Source organism: Rana temporaria, chromosome 2, assembly GCF_905171775.1.
Source record: "Rana temporaria chromosome 2, aRanTem1.1, whole genome shotgun sequence".
Lineage (NCBI taxonomy): Eukaryota > Metazoa > Chordata > Amphibia > Anura > Ranidae > Rana > Rana temporaria.
In genome coordinates, this window is record NC_053490.1 from 165436552 (window position 1) to 165455132 (window position 18581).

The window sequence follows — 18581 nt, forward strand, 5'->3', positions numbered from 1 at the left end:
AGGCAGCCAATTCTGACACTCTCCTGGCTGAAACTATGGCAACCAGAAATACCAATTTCCTTGTTAGTAAAACCAAAGGAATCTCAGCCAAAGGTTCAAAGGGTTGCTTCTGCAAAGCTGATAGAACAAGATTTAAGTCCCACGGACAAATTGGGGACTTGATCGGAGGATTAATACGTAAGACCCCCTGAATGAAGGTCTTAACCAGCGAGTGGGTGGCCAACGGCTTCTGAAACCACACTGACAGAGCTGAAATCTGTCCCTTAATTGTGCTTAATGCCAGGCCTTTATCCACTCCCAGCTGGAGAAAACTTAACACTCTATCAATGGTATACTTGCGAGAAAGCCATTTCTTGGACTCACACCAGCCTACATAGGCCCTCCAAACCCTGTAATAAATTATTCTGGAGACCGGCTTTCTAGCCCTGATCAGGGTGGAGATAACCTGCTTAGACAGACCTCTACCCCTGAGAATCAGGGATTCAGCCGCCAGGCCGTCAAATTTAGACGCCGTAATGCAGGGTGGAGGATCGGGCCTTGAGAGAGTAGGTCTGGTCGTAGAGGAAGAGTCCAAGGGTCTTCTACTGCCATCCTCAAGACTAGTGAGTACCATGCCCTCCGGGGCCACGCTGGAGCAACCAGGATTACTGGCTTGTGCTCCATCCTTATCCTGCGCAGCAGGCGGGGTAGTAACTGGAGAGGGGGAAACGCATAAAGGAGTTTGAACTGATGCCAAGGGCAAACTAACGCATCGGTTCCGCAGGCCATCGGGTCCCTTGTGCGGGACATGAACCTGTCTAGCTTCTTGTTGAACCTCGATGCCATGACATCCACGTCTGGCACACCCCACCTTTGGCAGATTGTCTGAAAAACCTGGGGATGTAGAGACCATTCCCCTGGCGACATAGTTTGGCGACTTAAGAAGTCTGCCTGCAGGTTGTCCACTCCGGGAATGAATATTGCCGATATGCAGGGCACATGAGCCTCTGCCCACAGAAAAATCAAGCTCACTTCCTTCTGAGCGGCCTGACTCTTGGTTCCCCCTTGGTGGTTTATATATGCCACAGCCGTGGCATTGTCTGATTGTATTCTCACCGGGAATCCCTTCAGTTTGGATGTCCATGCCAGGAGGGCTAGCCGAGCAGCTCTGAGCTCCAGGATATTGATGGGCAGCTGCTTCTCCGCCGCTGCCCAAGTACCTTGGCGAGTATAACCATCCAAGACCGCTCCCCAGCCTTTTAGGCTGGCATCTGTGGTCACTATCTTCCAGGCTATGGGGCTGAAGGATTTCCCTTTCAGCAGATTCTGAGGGTTTAACCACCAGCACAGACTTTGCCGGACTCTTGATGATAGAGCTAAAGGAAACTCCAAGGCCTGTGCTTTCCCGCTCCAAGCCGCCAGAATGGCTGCTTGTAGGACGCGAGTATGGCTCTGTGCGTAAGGTACCGCCTCGAACGTAGCCACCAGCTTGCCTAGTAAACGCATACATAGGCGAATAGTTGGTTCTTTTTTGCTTAGAACCAGCTGAATCAACTCCTTGATAGCTTTGACCTTTACCAGGGGTAAAAATACTCTTTGCTGAGCTGTATCTAACCTCATGCCGAGATATTCCAACTGTTTTGTTGGTTGGAATGCTGATTTTTCTCGGTTTAAGACCCAGCCGAAACTCTCGAGGTATTGACCCGTAAGGGCAACCGCTTGCTCCAGGCAAGCCGGTGAGTGATCTATGATCAAGAGATCGTCCAAGTATGCTAGGACCGTGACCCCTTGGATTCTTAGATTGGCTAAAATTGGAGCTAGAACCTTCGTAAACACCCGGGGGGCCGTAGCCAGCCCGAAAGGAAGTGCCACAAACTGGAAGTGACGCTGAGCCACCGAGAAGCGTAAAAATCTTTGATGTGGCTGAAAGATCGGTATATGAAGGTAAGCGTCTTTTATGTCTATGGAAGCCAGAAAGTCGTCCTTCTGGAGCGCGGCGGCAGCTGACCGAACCGATTCCATCCGGAATGACTGAACCTTTAGGTAAACGTTTAAACCTTTTAGGTCTAAAATTGGTCTGACATCGCCGTTGGGCTTTGGTACGACAAATAGATTGGAGTAGAAGCCTAGTCCTTGCTCTTGGACTGGTACCTCTACAATCACGCCCTGGCAGAGCAGACGATCCAATGCCGTTAGGAACGAGGCCTTTTTTGCTGGATCGTTCGGTACCCTTGACTCCTGAAAATGAGGCGGCGGAAACTTTAGAAACTCTAACTTGTAGCCTCTGGCCACAGATGACCGGACCCATCTGTCGGGGATGTTGGCTTCCCAAACCTCCGAAAAGAGACGAAGCCTTCCCCCCACTCGAGTGAGTGGGGGCGCCCCTTCATAAGGCAGACTTAGGGGCTGGCTTTGTTGGCTTGCGATACCATGGCCTCTTGCCCCCAGGGGCCTGTCCCTGTGACTTATTGTTAAAGTTGGATCGCGCAGGAGGCCGTCGATACTGCCTGGAATTTGAGGGCCCCGGGACAGGGGAAATCGGCCTCTTAAAGGCAGGACCCCGGAACTTCTTTTTGACTGGTAGGAGGGTACTTTTACCACTCGATATAGTCTGAATGTATTTATCTAGATCTTCTCCGAAGAGTCTTCCCCCATGAAAGGGAAACCCTGCCAGAAGTTTCTTACATGGGGGCTCGGCCGCCCAGTTCTTTAACCATAAGAGCCTTCTCATGTGCACTACTAATAGTGATAAACGAGATGCCTGCTGGATGGAGTCCTTTATAGCATCCACCGCAAAGCATAAAGCTCTGGGAATATCAGATAGCTCCTCTGCCTGTTGGGCAGGGATGTCTTTCAGCATCTGTTTAGTCTGGACCTTCAAAGCCTGACAAACTCCGATAGCAGCTACTGCCGGCTGTACCACTGCTCCTGCCGTAGCAAAGGAAGCCTTTAAAAGTGTCTCTAAACGTTTATCAACTGGATCCTTAAACATTTGTATGTTTTCTACCGGACAAGTTAATGTTTTATTTACGCACGAGATGGCTGCGTCCACAGCTGGGGGCGCCCATTTTTTGGAAAATTTCTCTTCCATGGGGTAGATAACAGAAAATCTTTTAGGCGGCAAAAAGATTCTGTCCGGTCGTACCCAATCTTGGTAAATCAATTCCTCCAACAGAGGATGGACCGGAAAAACTGCGTCATTCAAGGGGGCTTTTAAAGAGCCCAAGGAGGAAACTATCGGAGCCCGAGGCTCCGGTAAGGGCAACTTAAATGCCGATCGGACCATGTCTGTCAAGGACTGGATCCACAGACTTTCTGCTTGGGAGGCAGAGAATGGTTCCTCCACAGTAGAATCCTCAAGCTCTGAACCTTCTAGGTTCTGGTCCACCAGGTCCTCCTGAGATTCTAAGTCTCCTAGGGAGAGAACCTCCGCATCTGAGTATACACACTTTGGTGAAGGGGACCTAGTCCGCTTTTTGTCTGGCAATGAATTAGCGATCATAGCTGCCAATCTTTTCTCTAGCCCTCCTAAGGAGATAGCTAGCATTTCCTCAGTGATAAACACCGGGTTGGGAGGATCTGGGCCAGCCTCCGCACCAGACCCCCCTGTTGGCTCAACCAAGGCGGCCATCCCTGGGTCAACAGGTGGGGAGAGTACTGGCATAGCCTGACTCATATCCTCAGAATCTGAGGGGGAACCCTTTTGTTTTTTGGTATTTTTTGCCCCTCTAGATCCCGAGCCTTTGGGAGCCATGGTACAAGACCGAGGTACCCCAGCATACAACAACTGACTGTTTGTAGCTAGGAAAAAATTACGTGGTTAAGGGAACAGTAGTATTACTAATGTCCCTAACCTGGTGGGGCTCCGTATGTTCCAACAAAAAAGAACCACTCTTTTTTTTTTTTTTTTTCAATACATTATTATATATATATATTTCCTTTACCTTATTAAAGGCTTTTTTTTTTTTTTTTTTTTAAAACATACAGCCCCACCAATACTTTACCAGCCTCCAACCTGCTGCAAAGAGGATTTTTGGCTTAATAGATATGCATAGGCTAAGCCTAGCATGTACTACCCCTTTCCTGCCACCGGGGGTCACTAGTGTGCCGCTCTGTGTCCTCTCGCTCTCAGCTCAGTTTCAGACTGAGCCATAACGAGGACCTGCTTCAAATAACAGAGGCGAAAGCCTGCCTCTTTCGACGCCGGCCTGCACGCTCCCCGCCCCCCCCCCCCCGAACGGCGCGAAACTGCTCTATTAAGCATGCACGCGCCCGCGCGCGCGCCCGTATGTCAGGGGAGGGGAACACATGGAGACGCGCTGCCAGACTTCAGGAAGCAGGGAGAGGATCGCCCCTACGGCTGCAGAGCGGCAATTTCAAAAACCCCGGCCAGGTAGGACTTAAACACAGGCCTCTTAAAGGACACATTTATAGCCCTGAGACAGATCTCCAAAAAAGACCTTCCCAACCAGCGGGGCAGCAGGTAGCCAGTAAAGAGATGCCTAGACAGGGGGATCCAGTCATGGGGGGAAAAGTTAGATCATCCAGACATAACAGACATAGTGACCATGGTGCCAATGCAGAGCATACTCAGGCAAACCCCCCGCAGATCTCCCCTGGAGAGTCCACTGTCGGACCAAGTCCCGCAGACTCTCCACTTACCTGCTCCATGCCGCAGGACGTTTGCCAAGCAACAACAGTCCAATCTTCTCCCATCTCCGTGGGTAAAGTAGTAGACCATCAGGTACTGGGGTCCTAGGAAGGAACCGACTGACCTGGACCTATATAGCACCCTGGCAAACAGGATACTTTTGGCTTAGGAAAAGCTCTAAGTCCTGGGCCCAGGGTCCATCCCTCTAGAGAGGGCATTATAGGCAAAACCCCACGGTTTGGGGCCCGGGTACTGTCCACTTTGGCGCTGAGGCACTTTGGACAGATCCGGTTAGCCCGCCTTAATCCCAAGGATACAGAGGCAAAGCTAATCCATGACCAACACCTAAGACACTGGCGAAAAAACTGAGGTACTCCTCCTATGGGAGGGGGTTATATAGGGAGGGGACTTCCTGTTTGAGATTGCCAGTGTCCATCACCTGAAGGTACTCCATATAACCCACATAGTAATGAATATGCCGCTCTGTGTCCCGTGATGTACGAGAAAGAAAATATTTAATTATTATCGTTTGTGTAGAATATTATGCACTGCAGTTAGCTCTAGGTTATGTGTATCATGGTTGAGATGTTTATACAGCTGTGCACTTTGCCATTATCTAGGCCCTGAGCCCTTGACCGTTTGCCTTTTCGCTGTGCTAGGCCGGCCTATCTACAGCTGTTCTCTCTCTGTTGTAATAATTTTTCTTTTTGACCATATGCATTCATGCTATCTGTTCTTTGCAATGTATACCTGCTATGTGTGGTGATTGTTAACTGTGTTTTGTTCGATAATAAAGGCTTAAATTATAAAGCTGCTGTGCGTTTTCCAAGTTCTCTTATCTCTCTTGTGAGGTTAGAAGTGATTTGATCAGATGTTTGTTTTAGTGCTTTATGGAGCATATGTTCAAATTGTTTTAAAATGGCTGGGGCTACTTGAGGGGTCTGAGGAGAGTCTTGTGAGATAAATAAATCACTGTCAGAATCAGCTGGAGACACAGGTTGTGTCAGGCTTTGCCTGTGGGAGCGTATAGAGGCTGTGAATGAAGAGGGGGGAGGTGCCATTTTAGTCACAGCTTTCCCCTTTGAAGCCTTCATGAGGGAATTCTTTATTTTGACATGGCCGCCTCCCTGTGCCATAATTTTGCCCACAAATTGGTCAGCTAAATCCTGGGTAATAGTTCCACCCCACAGATATGTCAAAATACTTGCGGGTTTTGGTTAAATACCATCTCTCCTCCCGAACAGTATGGAGCTCTAGCACTGCATTACCACACTGCTAGACACCAAGCATGCACCTCCCCCATTTTATTACATTTCAAATTACACCATATGTTTGTGCTGAGTTTGTGCTTCAATAACTGGTACTGGTATAGTGTAAATCATGAGCCAAGGCATTGGTGCCAAAATAAATGCCCTATGACATGCTAACCATTTCTCCTACACACAGAATGAACAGTCCATAATCATTCTTTCTGATACAAAATGAGAGTGCTATGCAACAAAAATACATTCTACCAATATGCATGTTTTTGCTGCACAAACTTATGGTATATTTGTTTTGTTATGGCCAGTACGTCCCTGACATTATTGAACAATTGACAAGCACTAACCCCATCCTGTCACAGTATAAATTTAGATCATCATATTTAGGAAAGACATAGCTTGGGGTGGCAATTGCATATACCACTCTACCCAAATACTATCCTAAAAAAGTACCACGCACTTTAACTGTGCCACTTTAACGAAGGCACAACCAAAAATATAAGCTACAAACAACTGAACTTCAGACAGCGTGCAAGTGAACCAGTATTTCTTCCTAAGTCTTCTTCCATTCCCTCCACATTGTAATGTAGTCTCTCTACCTTTCCTTCTCACAATAGTGCCTCTCTCCTTAAACTTGCCTTCCTTTGCTTTATACTTCCTCTCCACTTCACAGATTTTATATATAACCCTCACCCCTGATTTCCCCCCTTTACACTCATCACCTGCTGCCTATTCTGAACCAAATCTACAGAACAATGGTATCTATGAAGGTTGCTGATTTTGTGGCCACTTCTGTCCACAACTGCTCACTCTCATATTTTCTGCACACAATTGCTTCTCTTACAACACACAGTATTAGACCCTGGCCTTTACAACTTTAGCATACATACAGCACCAGCAGTCTAAAAAGACAGAGCAGTGCATTTTTGAGTGTAAGTGGCATAGAGCTAAATTCCTGTAAGACTACAAAAACTGTCCTCCTAAATACGATTCATGCCTCTGTGCTGCCAGACACACATATTTCATTTCTCTTATTAATGCCCCTATCTGGTTTATGTCAGCTTTTTTCTACCGACATCTCTTTACTTTGTCTCCCACTGCCTCCACCCTCAGGCTCATTCACTGTTCAGGAGGTTGTCAATCATTTAAAAAGCAAGATTGATGCAACTCACGATGAGCTCTCCACACTGATGTTACTCTATTGAGGTTTACACCAAACTTAAATGAATAGTTATATAATCTGCGTTCAGGCTATGGAATATGTTGATACAAGATAAACACTAATATAAAAAAAGACCCACTGTGATTATTAAAATGTATGTATCAATATAAATATGTATTTTTAGATGTTAAAAATAATTTGTAAATAAATAGATAGGTAACTCCATATGTATGTGTATATATATATATATATATATATATATATATATATATATATATATATATTGTGGGAGATTAGCTCATGGGGATCACCTTTTCTCAGAATGAAGGTCAGCGTACAGGCAGTTTTCTTTCAAATCTGGCTGGTTGGCAGTTTTTTTTTTACAAGTGGTTTGCAAAAGTCATAAAAAACAAACAACACAGTAAATCAAATCCTTGCCGTCCGGCGCTAAACTAAACAGAGAACTGCTCTCTATACGGTGCGGGGCCAGTCCCCGTCACACACAAAACACGAGGTAAAGCAAACCTTCCTTTTTCAGTCCAAACAAACAGAGCTCCTCTCACTCAGATTCCCTTCTGAGTCTCAAGCCAGAGCCCTGCTGTGCTCTCTTTCTGGTATTTTAAAGTCCACCTGAGTGGACCAGAACATCAGGACCGGAACCTAGCCTGCCACAGAGGCTGGAAAAACCCAGGCCGAATTCTGGTTCAGTCCCTTACAATAGAGAGAATGCAAGGTGAATTGTAGCTATTATCCACTACATCACCTTGCATACCGTCACATATCTCCCCCTCTGCTCAAGCCCCTGTGGATAAGCAATTGACCCAAGCATACAGTGTATGCGGGAGAGGGCATCTGCATTATTTTGGAGATTGCTTGGCATATGCTCTACTGTAAATTTAAAGGGCTGTAGAGCCAGGAATCCCCTTGTTACGTGGATGTTTTCTCCCTGTTGTCACACATCCACTTTTGAGGAGAATGGTCAGCAGTGCCGATCCTGACCTCCCTGGGGCCCTAAACAAAATGAGAAGCGGAAGGCGCTGACGACAGTGACATGTCACATTAAAGAAAGTTGAGAAGAGGGGGAGGGGGTGTTCTTCTGTCGGAAATTACATCTTACATTAAATTGAGAAGCAGGGGGTACTGACTTCTTACCTCTTCTCCCATGCAGCCAGCGAGTTGAGAAGCGGGGTGAGGGGGTGAAAATGACTTCTCACCAGGTGGGGCCTCTAGTAATTTGGGGGGCCCTTCGCAGCTTAACGGGGCCCTAAGCGGCTTGCATAGTGAGCCTATAGGGCGGATCGGCCCTGATGGTCAGTGACCAGCTTAAATGATCTACCCAACAAGTAATACCTCAGGGAGTCTAAGGCCCATTTAATAGCGAGACACTCCTTCTCAACAATAGCATAGTTCTTTCATGCTTGTTCAATTTTCGGCTCAGGTATCCTCACCATCTCTGTTCTGGACAGTACAGCACCTAGGCCCACCTCAGAGGTGTCTGTCTGAACTACAAATCCCTTTGTGAAGTCCAGGGTCACCAGCACTGGTAGTGCACAATGGGCCTGTTTTAATTTCTGAAACGCCTCCTCGGCCTGAGGGTTCCATTTGACCATGACTGACCCTTTGCCCTTCGTCAGGTTGGTCAGAGGGACGGCAATGGTGGCAAAGTTGGGTATAAACCATCGGTAATACCCCGTAATGCCTAGGAAGGCCCGAACTTGTTTCTTGTTTATGGGTTGGAGCCATTTTTTAATTGCCTCAATCTTATCGGTGTGAGGCTTGACAATGACGTAGCCAAGGTACTTGGCCTCCTCCAGGCCTATGGCACACTTTTTTGGGTTGGACATGAGGCCTGCTTTCCTAAGGGAATCCACCACTGCCTGTACCTGGGGCAGGTGCGATTCCCAATCTGGGCTGTGGATGACCACATCGTCCAAATAAGCAGCTGCATATGGGCGATGTGTACTCAAAATTTTGTCCATCATTTGTTCGAAATGATGCAGGGGTCCCAAGCAGACCAAAGGGCTTGTACTGAGGGCTTGTACTGAAACAAGCCCTCAGGAGTGAAAAAGACAGTCTTCTGCTTGGCTGATTTAGTTAGCGGTATTTGCCAATAGCCTTTCGTTAGGTCTAGGGTCATTATGTAGTGAGCCTGTCCCAACCTGTCCACGAGTTTGTTGACTCGGGGCATCGGGTATGCATCGAACTTGGACACACTGTTGATTTTCTTAAAGTCATTACAAAACCTGATAGTGCCATCAGGTTTTGGGACCAGCACTATGGGGCTTGACCACTCACTGTAGGACTCTTCTATCACATCCAACTCTAACTTGTTTTTGATCTCTTTTGCACCTGCCTCTCGTCTGGTCTCTGGGATTCTATACGGCTTTACATTTACCCAAACCCCTGGTTCCGTCACTATGTCATGCTGGATCACATTGGTCAGTCTGGGTAAGGGGAAGAAAAAGTCTCAATTTTTGTGCACAAAGGCCCTAATGGCACTTTGTTGTGCCACGGATAGGGAATCCGTTATGGGAACATCAGGTGTCATGGGTACCTGGTTTGTTTGAGGCAGGGATGCAGCCAGTAAAGTCTCTCTGTCCTTCTAGGGCTTTAGGAGATTCACATGATAAATTTGGTGTGGTTTTCTTTTCCCTGGTTGGTAAATTGTTTAGTTTACCTCCCCCACCCTTTCGGCAACCTCAAAGGGACCCTGTCACTGGGCTAGGAACTTACTTTTCACCATGGGAATCAGTACCATAGCACATGTCACTCACCAGCCATCCTGGCTGTGCACACACTGGTGGTTCCCTTCTGAAGACATTCCCGACAGCACTAGCTCATGTTGTCCTCTCTGACTCCTCTCTGTGCCTAATGTCCAGATCCTTCATACTTTCCTGAAGGGATCCTTCCTGGACCTGAGTCCCAGGCCCAAGGTCACCCCCCAGTATGGGGAGCACCCTCAAAGGCCCCTAGTACACCATCCTCAGTTCTCCCACCCAACAACAACTCCCCAGCTGGGCTGACCCTAGGTATTTAAAGAGGCATGCCCCCTGACAATCCAAGTTAGGGGTTGGGCAGGGCTCCTTAGAACACTTCAGACAGCCCCCCCTCTCTTCCTCTCCTCCCTTCTAGAATCCTCTAGACGCCAGAGGGAGCTAACCAAGAAGTGATGCTATCTGTGGAGTCACCAGCATACACTAAGCCACTCCCAGCCCACACAGATCAAAACAAACAGGCCTAGCTTTCATCTAGGCCTGCCTAAATTTACCTGCATTCACCAAAAATCTCACCTTTAGCACCTACCTAGTTAGGTGCTACAAAAGCATATTTCTTCCTATTCAGAGACTTTGTCCATATTACACCTACTGCTAAACCTGATACTAATTTTAATTTTTATTCCTGGTCTCCCATAGCAACAGATTCCAATGTGATATTTCAGTTCTATTTTCCCACAGCTCATGTCTGGAAGTATATCTTTAAGATCGCCCATCCCAGTCTTTCTTTCCCCATTCCTGAGTGTCAGGCAGATGGTATGGACCCTGAGGTGTAGACTTATTGTTCCAATGATTAGAACTGGACTGATTGTTCTGAGGATGGAGAAGAAGTTTTTTCCCTGCATCCAAAGTACCAGGCAGGAAAAGTGGATCTTGATGTCTAGACTTGTTCTAATGAGGACTAAACTGATTGCTCTGATGGTGTACAATATGTAATTTTCTCACATCCCAAGTCGTTAGCAAGAAAAGTGTGCCTTGATGACTATACTGATTGTTCAAAGGATAGAGCTGAAGATTTAGGTATTACATTACCAAGTGGCCTCATCTTTGGAATTATTCATCTGTAACTCCAATATAGTCCCCACTTCCAGAGCCATGTACTAATATAGTGATTTTGATGCTGTTCTGACCCCCAAGAAGACAATTTCCAGGTCAGGTGTCTCATTCTCAAGTTCAAAATCTTGGTGAGAAAATAATAATATGTTCCATCTGTTTATTCATTCAGCTAGGTACTACTTTTGTTAACCCACATGACAGCAAAAGGAGATTGCAATCCTAGCATGTACAGCATGTATTTATTAAATTAAAAGGTATGTAGTTTAACCGGTTCACGACCATCTCATGTATTTTTATTATGGCAGAATGGCACCAATGCATGAAACACCATTTTTATACAGGGTTCCATTTAAGAACCACCAGAGTGCATGCGCGCACCACCGGAGGCATGCATGTGCACCTACTGCACGACAGGGGATCCGATGCGCGTGGCCGGTGATCGCGATCACCACGACCACGCGCAAATGCGTGCAGGAGAGCCAGCACAGGGATTTGTGTGTGTAAACGCATGGGGATTTGTGTGTGTAAACACACAAATCCCTGTACTGTCAGGGGAGAGGAGACATAATGTTTGTTCCTAGTAAGTAGAAACAATGATATGTCTCCTCCCCTAGTCAGTCATATCCCCATACAGTTAGAACACACTGAGGGAACACACATTTAATGAACGAATGAATGAGAAACTTATATAGCGCGACAAATGCGAACTTAATCGCCTCTGGGCGCTTGTTGTTCCTGTCTCTTTTGATATCAAAAGAGATGAGTCTTGATCTTTCTCCTGAAGGCTAAGTGGTTCTCCTCCAACCGAATGCTGGTTGGTAAAGCGTTCCATAGTATGGGACCTTGGACCGCGAATCTTCTATCTCCTTTGGACTTGTAGTTGGCTTTCGGTATCTGGAGAAGATTTTGATTGGTGGATCGCAGAACGCGATTGGGATTATGAGCTTTTATTTTTTCGCATAGATAATGGGGAGCATTCCCATGGATACATCTATGCGTTAGACAGAGTGCTTTAAAAGCAATTCTGTCTTTTACTGGCAACCAATGAAGGGTTCTCAGTGAAGGTGAGATTGATTCCCAGGGCTTTTTCCCAGTCACAAGTCTGGCGGCCGTATTTTGAACGACTTGCAGACGAGCGATTTGGTACTTTGGGATTTAACCACTTGATTGCCCCCTACTGTTAACCCCTTCCCTACCAGTGACATTTACACAGTAATCAGTAATCAGTAATCTCTGTATAAATGTCAATGGTCCAAAAAATGTGTCAAAAGTGTCCAATCTGTCCAACGCAATGTTGCAGTACCGCTAAAAATCACAGATCACTGCCATTACTAGTAAAAAAAAATGACAGAAAAATGCCATAAATCTTTCCCATAGTTTGTAGACACTATAACTTTTATGCAATTAATACAAAACATAATATATTTTACCAATCAATATACGCTTATTGCGAAAAAAAATTACCAAAAATAAGTAGAAGAATATATATTGGCCTAAACTGATGAAAAAAAGTGTTTTTTATTTTTTTAATATATTTTTGGGGGGTATTTATTATAGCAAAAAGTAAAAAAAAAAAAAAGATATTTTTTTCAAAAATTGTCGCTCTTTTTTGTTTATAGCGCAAAAAATAAAAAAACACAGAGGTGATAAAATAGCACCAAAAGAAAGCTCTATTTGTGGGAAAAAAATATGCAAATTTTGTTTGGGTACAGCATTGCAAGATGGCGCAATTACCGCTTAAAGCAGCACAGTGCCAAATTGTAAAAGGTGCTCTGGTCAGGAAGGGGGTAAAACCTTCCAGGGCTGAAGTGGTTAAAAACCTTTCTGCATTAATTAGAGTCTTGGTAATTATTACAATAGAAAAAAGTCCTGAAAAATTAATGAAAAATTTAACTTCATGGTACAATATTCAATGCACCAATTGTGCTTTAAAGAGGAGAAAGTGGAGTTTTAAGCATTTTGTGCTGCCCGTACATATAGTAGATTTGAAGAGAACAAATATCCCACTGCTTTATTAGTGAAGCTATTACAAAACCTGCTGGAAAGATGGATATGACAAGACAATAATTTCACCTCAAAGATTACAGTTTTTGAATAGCAATTAAAAAGTACCCACATACAGATTGCAGCTATCATTAGGCATACTCCTCACACCATGCAATTTTACTATTATTGATTATGGAAATACATCAAATTAAGTGCACATAGGTAGAGTTTGATAGCAGCAGGAAACTCAGAAAGACATTCATTAAACCGTGATGTATGTGATTTAGAATGAAAAATGAAGACTTAAGTCTAAATCATCTCCTCACCAACACATTTTAAATTAGTGTACCATGGTTTAAGAATGAATAAGTATTCCTTTGTACGCTTCTAATCAGATATGCAGTATGTGCTTCTCAAGGGCTTATTTGGTATCTCTAACATTTGACCTATATGCACTTAATTTTCATCATAACGTTAATATAAATATTCAGCATGTGATTTACAAATATAATGCTGTTTTTTTTTTTTTTAAACAGTTGAGAATTTGACTTTGTAACATCTTAAGGATTTCGTACATATAGCATATACGCATACGTACAGTAGATTACATACATATATATAAATACATATACATATAGGATACATTTTTTTAGGATCATCTTTCAACTGCTACAGACATCAGTTACCAAACTCCACTGGTGCAAAGTTAATTTAGTGCGTTTGTGTTTGACTTTTTTGACTGTTTGTTTTTTTTCTTTCATTTATCAACAAACAAATAGGATTGATCACCAGATACATGGAAGCCTGCTTATGCAACGAAATAAAATATTGTCCTCATTGTATCTATGGCCACATTAAAGTGCCACAAATGTTGCTGTTTTTTATTTTGTACACAAGGGTTAAAACCCTTTTTTTCCAAATTGATAAAATATCCCTCCACTTTCTGTCATGAAAACAAAACAGGAAGTGAGGGGAAAACCTCTTGAAAACAGTAATCATTGGAGCAAGCATCCCATTGAAACATTTTAACTTGTTTCTTGTTTTGATGATCACTTACATTTCTGAATGATCCCCTTCATTTAGTACTGGTGACATGATTTTTTTCCAGGTATCTTTATACCAGTCCAGGGGTATATATGTTCTCCTTTTGAGCTTAGGGCAGGTAGCATTTCGATGCCCGTGGCTCACATGAAGTGGGATAAATGATGAAAGACAAACAGAGCCATATCATTTGATTGGCAAGACTATGGGTATTAGTGCCATAGATCAGGTATTTGTAGTAGTAACCTGAATGTGAACCATGGCAATGAATATGAAGGGATGCAATGCAAGTTCTTGGGTGATTCAGACTGAAAGAATTGGGTACCTATGACTTATAAAGACAGGCTTACCAATAGTTCTGGGATAAACATTAATTTTGATATGGTTTTTCTGTCCAAGAAATGTTGTTTTGTGTTTAGAAAGGTAAGGTTAGGTGTGGGTGCCTACACAATGCATGGAGACGTATGCTCAAGCAATATTAATAAATACGTATTTTTGTTGATCTTTATCTGCTAAAGCTATTTTACTAGTGGGATGGGGATAACATTTTAATTTTAGAGTTTTATCTACAGTATAACCTGATTTATCAATCCTGCTACTTTGTCTTAAAAATCAGTCTCCTAAATCTGAAATCTACAGGAACACAGGAACTATAGCTGGCTTGTTTTTTTTCTGCCTTTAGAAGGCCCTATTCCCTTACGAAAAACATGCCTACTGATACTTGGTCACGCTCAGATCTTAAAACACAATGCTATAGTTCCTGACCAGATGGCACTAGGATTGAGTGAATGAGAAAAGAGAGGGTAGCTGTAGTCCTGAGGCTGGAACAGTCCAAGATCAGGACAGGTAGTGATCAAGCATAGTATAAATTAAACCAGTTATGAGGTCAGGGAAGGCAGTTAGCAAGCATAGTCCAGTGAACAATCCAAGCTCAAGTTCATGTGGCAATGTAAAGAGTAATCTGGGTACAAGGCTAGGGTCTGTAATGAAAAATTCAATGACACATAATACAGCATAACACAACACGAAGGGAGCCAGGAAGCAGAAGCTATCACAAGCCCAGAGTTCTGTATGTGTGATGTTTAAATCAGCTCAGCCAATCAGGAGGGATGAGGCAGGGCAGCTCGAGCTAAGACACCAGAGGCGGCATCCCGCTGCTCATCATTCAGTGTAGGAGCGAGTTGAGCCGGGAGGAGAGAGTGGCTGCTGTACATTCAGGCATGTGTTCAAATTCTGAGATGTAGCCACAGGGGAGTGGGATGTGCTCACTCTCCTAAGGCCTTGTACACACGAGAGGATTTATCCGCGGAAACGATCCTCCGGACCGTTTCCGCGGATAAATCCTCTGGCGGATTTTGATCTGATGGTTGTACTAACCATCAGATCAAAATCCGCGCGGAATTCCCTCCGCGGTGACGTGTCGCGCCGTCGCCGCGATGATGACGCGGCGACGTGCGCAACGCTGAAATATAAGGACTTCCACGCATGCGTCGAATCATTACGACGCATGCGAGGGAGAGAATCGGACGGATTGATCCGGTGAGTCTGTACAGACCACTGGATCAATCCGCTGGACTGGATTCCAGCGGATAGATTTCTTAGCATGCTAAGAAATTTTTATCCGCTGGAAATCCATCGGCCCGAAAAATATCCGCGGATAAATATCCGCTGGGTCGTACACATCCGCGGATAAATTCCAGCGGATAGATCCTCTCGTGTGTACGGGGCCTAACAGGAAAAGTGGGAAAGCTAATCATTATCTAAAGGTCTTTTAATTCCCTGAACAGCCATATTTATCACTTTTGGTAAGTGGCCAAGGTCAATTAGTATATGCACTTCCAGGTTTAGGAATGTTTTTTTGTCCCAGATATAAGACTTTATAGTATAGTATCTTGCTTATATATGTTTTATTTTGTGTTATTTAAGATTGTTAGTAAACTGTTACTATTTACTATAGAGTTTCTCTATTCAAATGTTGTCAAAACATTTGTTTGTTAAGGTCAATACATGCCAATGCACACAGAGGAGCAATCCGGGATGCCTTACTCCAAACGAAATCTTTCTTTTCTAAATGTCAAACAATGAGGTATGCAGATTAGACCTGATTTACTAAAGTGTCAAGTAAGATATGTAGTGCAGTAATGTAGTAATGTAACTCGTGTTTACCTTAAACATTCTATGATAGACAAAAGAACTGAGAACTCTATTTTGGAGCTACAGTATAGTAACCCACAGATATTATCTTGTTCTTGTATTGTAATACTGATAATATTTTGAGGGTGACTGTGGTTTAGAAGTGGAGGATTAGATGTTGTTTTCTTCAATGCTTACATTCTTGACATGACTATAAATCATTCACTCCTCCAATTAATGGAACTATGAAAACAAAGAAAATCTGTAGAATGATCAATAAGAATAAACTAGATTTTCTGTCCCTTTCTAACTGTGCAAATGCTATTCTGCTTTCCACAGCAAGTAAACAGTTTGCCATGCTTGTTATATGAAAATTGATCTTTTTTTTTTGTTATGTGTTATGTGCAAACCTATTTAAAACATACATACTTCCTTTTAAAGCTAATCTCAGAGCAATTGTTGTGCCTCCCAAACTCTTCCTATCCAAATTTTAATTTATAAAAAATAAATAAAATAAATCTTGATGCCTTTTGTTAATTACCTGAACCTACATAACATATCTCTCCACAGTGCCTGTTCCAAAAGCGGAGAGCAATGATGCAGTGCTGCAGATTGGGGCTGACACCTACCAATCTTGTTACCTCCCCTTGTTTTGACATACCATTGCAGTGTTTTAAAGCATAACTGGACCCTGCTATTGTAAAGCCAATGATAAGTGTCCACAATGTGGGCACCTAGAGTAAAGAAAGGACTATTTTACTCCATGGTCCAGAAACAGAGGTTTCGGGACCCAGCAAATCACTTAGGATCAGTTAAATAAATGCAACTTTTAAGTTGTTCTTTATTTAGATCGGGGATATGCAATTAGCGGACCTCCAGCTGTTGCAGAACTACAAATCCCATGAGGCATAGCAAGGCTCTGACAGCCATGAGCGTGACACCCAGAGGCAGAGGCATGATGGGATTTGTAGTTTTGCAACATCTGGAGGTCCGCTAATTGCATATCCCTGATTTAGATCAACATAGTGTTTAGTTGGGGAGGTGATGGCTAATGGGTTGCAGAGGTGGTGGCTAATGGGTAGTGGAGGGAAAGGGTTCCCAGACAAGAACATAAAAGCTAATCTCCAGGCAAGCAATTAAATACTCAGTTGAAATGCATACAGCATGTATTTGGTAAATGTATTTGGTAAATTATTTGTATTTCTCCCCTTTAAGGTCTAAAAAATGACATTACATTATTTTACAAATTACTGTCCGCAACATAGTTAACCACTTAAGACCGCCTCCTGTACATATACGTCGGCAGAATGGCACGGCTGGGCACATCAACGTATATATATGTCCTGTACTTGTACCCAGCCGTGGGTCGCGGGCGCGCGCCCGCGGCGCGCTTCCGCGACCCGGTCCGAAGCTCCGGGACCGGGACCGCGGGTCCCGCAGACCCGATCGCCGCTCGAGTGCGGCGATCGGTCCCCGGAGCTGAAGAACGGGGAGAGCCGTGTGTAAACACGGCTTCCCCGTGCTTCACTGTGGCGGCGTATCGATCGTGTCATCCCCTTTATAGGGGAGACGCGATCGATGACGTCACACCTACAGCCACACCCCCCTACAGTAGTAAACACACACAAAGTGCACCCTAACTCCTACAGCGCCCCCTGTGGTTAACTCTCAAACTGCAACTGTCATTTTCACAATAAAGAATGCATTTTAAATGCATTTTTTGCTGTGAAAATGACAATGGTCCCAAAAATGTGTCAAAATTGTCCGAAGTGTTCGCCATAATGTCGCAGTCACGAAAAAAATCGCTGATCGCCGCCATTAGTAGTAAAAAAAATTAAAAAAATAAAAATGCAATAAAACTATCCCCTATTTTGTAAACTCTATAAATTTTGCGCAAACCAACTGATAAACGATTATTGCGTTTTTTTTTTACCAAAAATAGGTAGAAGAATACGTATCGTCCTAAACTGAGGAAAAAAAATGTATATATGTTTTTGGGGGATATTTATTATAGCAAAAAGTAAAAAATATTGCATTTTTTTCAAAATTGTCGCTCTATTTTTGTTTATAGCGCAAAAACTAAAAACCGCAGATGTGATCAAATACCACCAAAAGAAAGCTCTATTTGTGGGGAAAAAAGGACGCCAATTTTATTTGGGAGCCACGTCGCACGACCGCGCAATTGTCTGTTAAAGCGACGCAGTCCCGAACTGTAAAAACACCTTGGGTCTTTAGGCAGTATATTGGTCCGGGGCTTAAGTGGTTAAGCAAGCCTGGTAAAGTGATTTTTATCTACTTTAGTTTAGCAATACTGTCTGCCTCCAGTATCTAATAGGAATGCAAACAAGAAGCAGATTGTTATGCCCATCTGTCAGCAAATTCATTATAAGCATATTAACACTGCTGCACATTTGATTGGCTTCTAGTGCTGCCCCTCCCTCTTTTTTCTGAGCTATTCTGTGCAGGAGGCTAATTACAAGTCAAGTTTAATTATTACAATATCTGTTTTTAACAATAAGGGCAAGTACATTTAATGA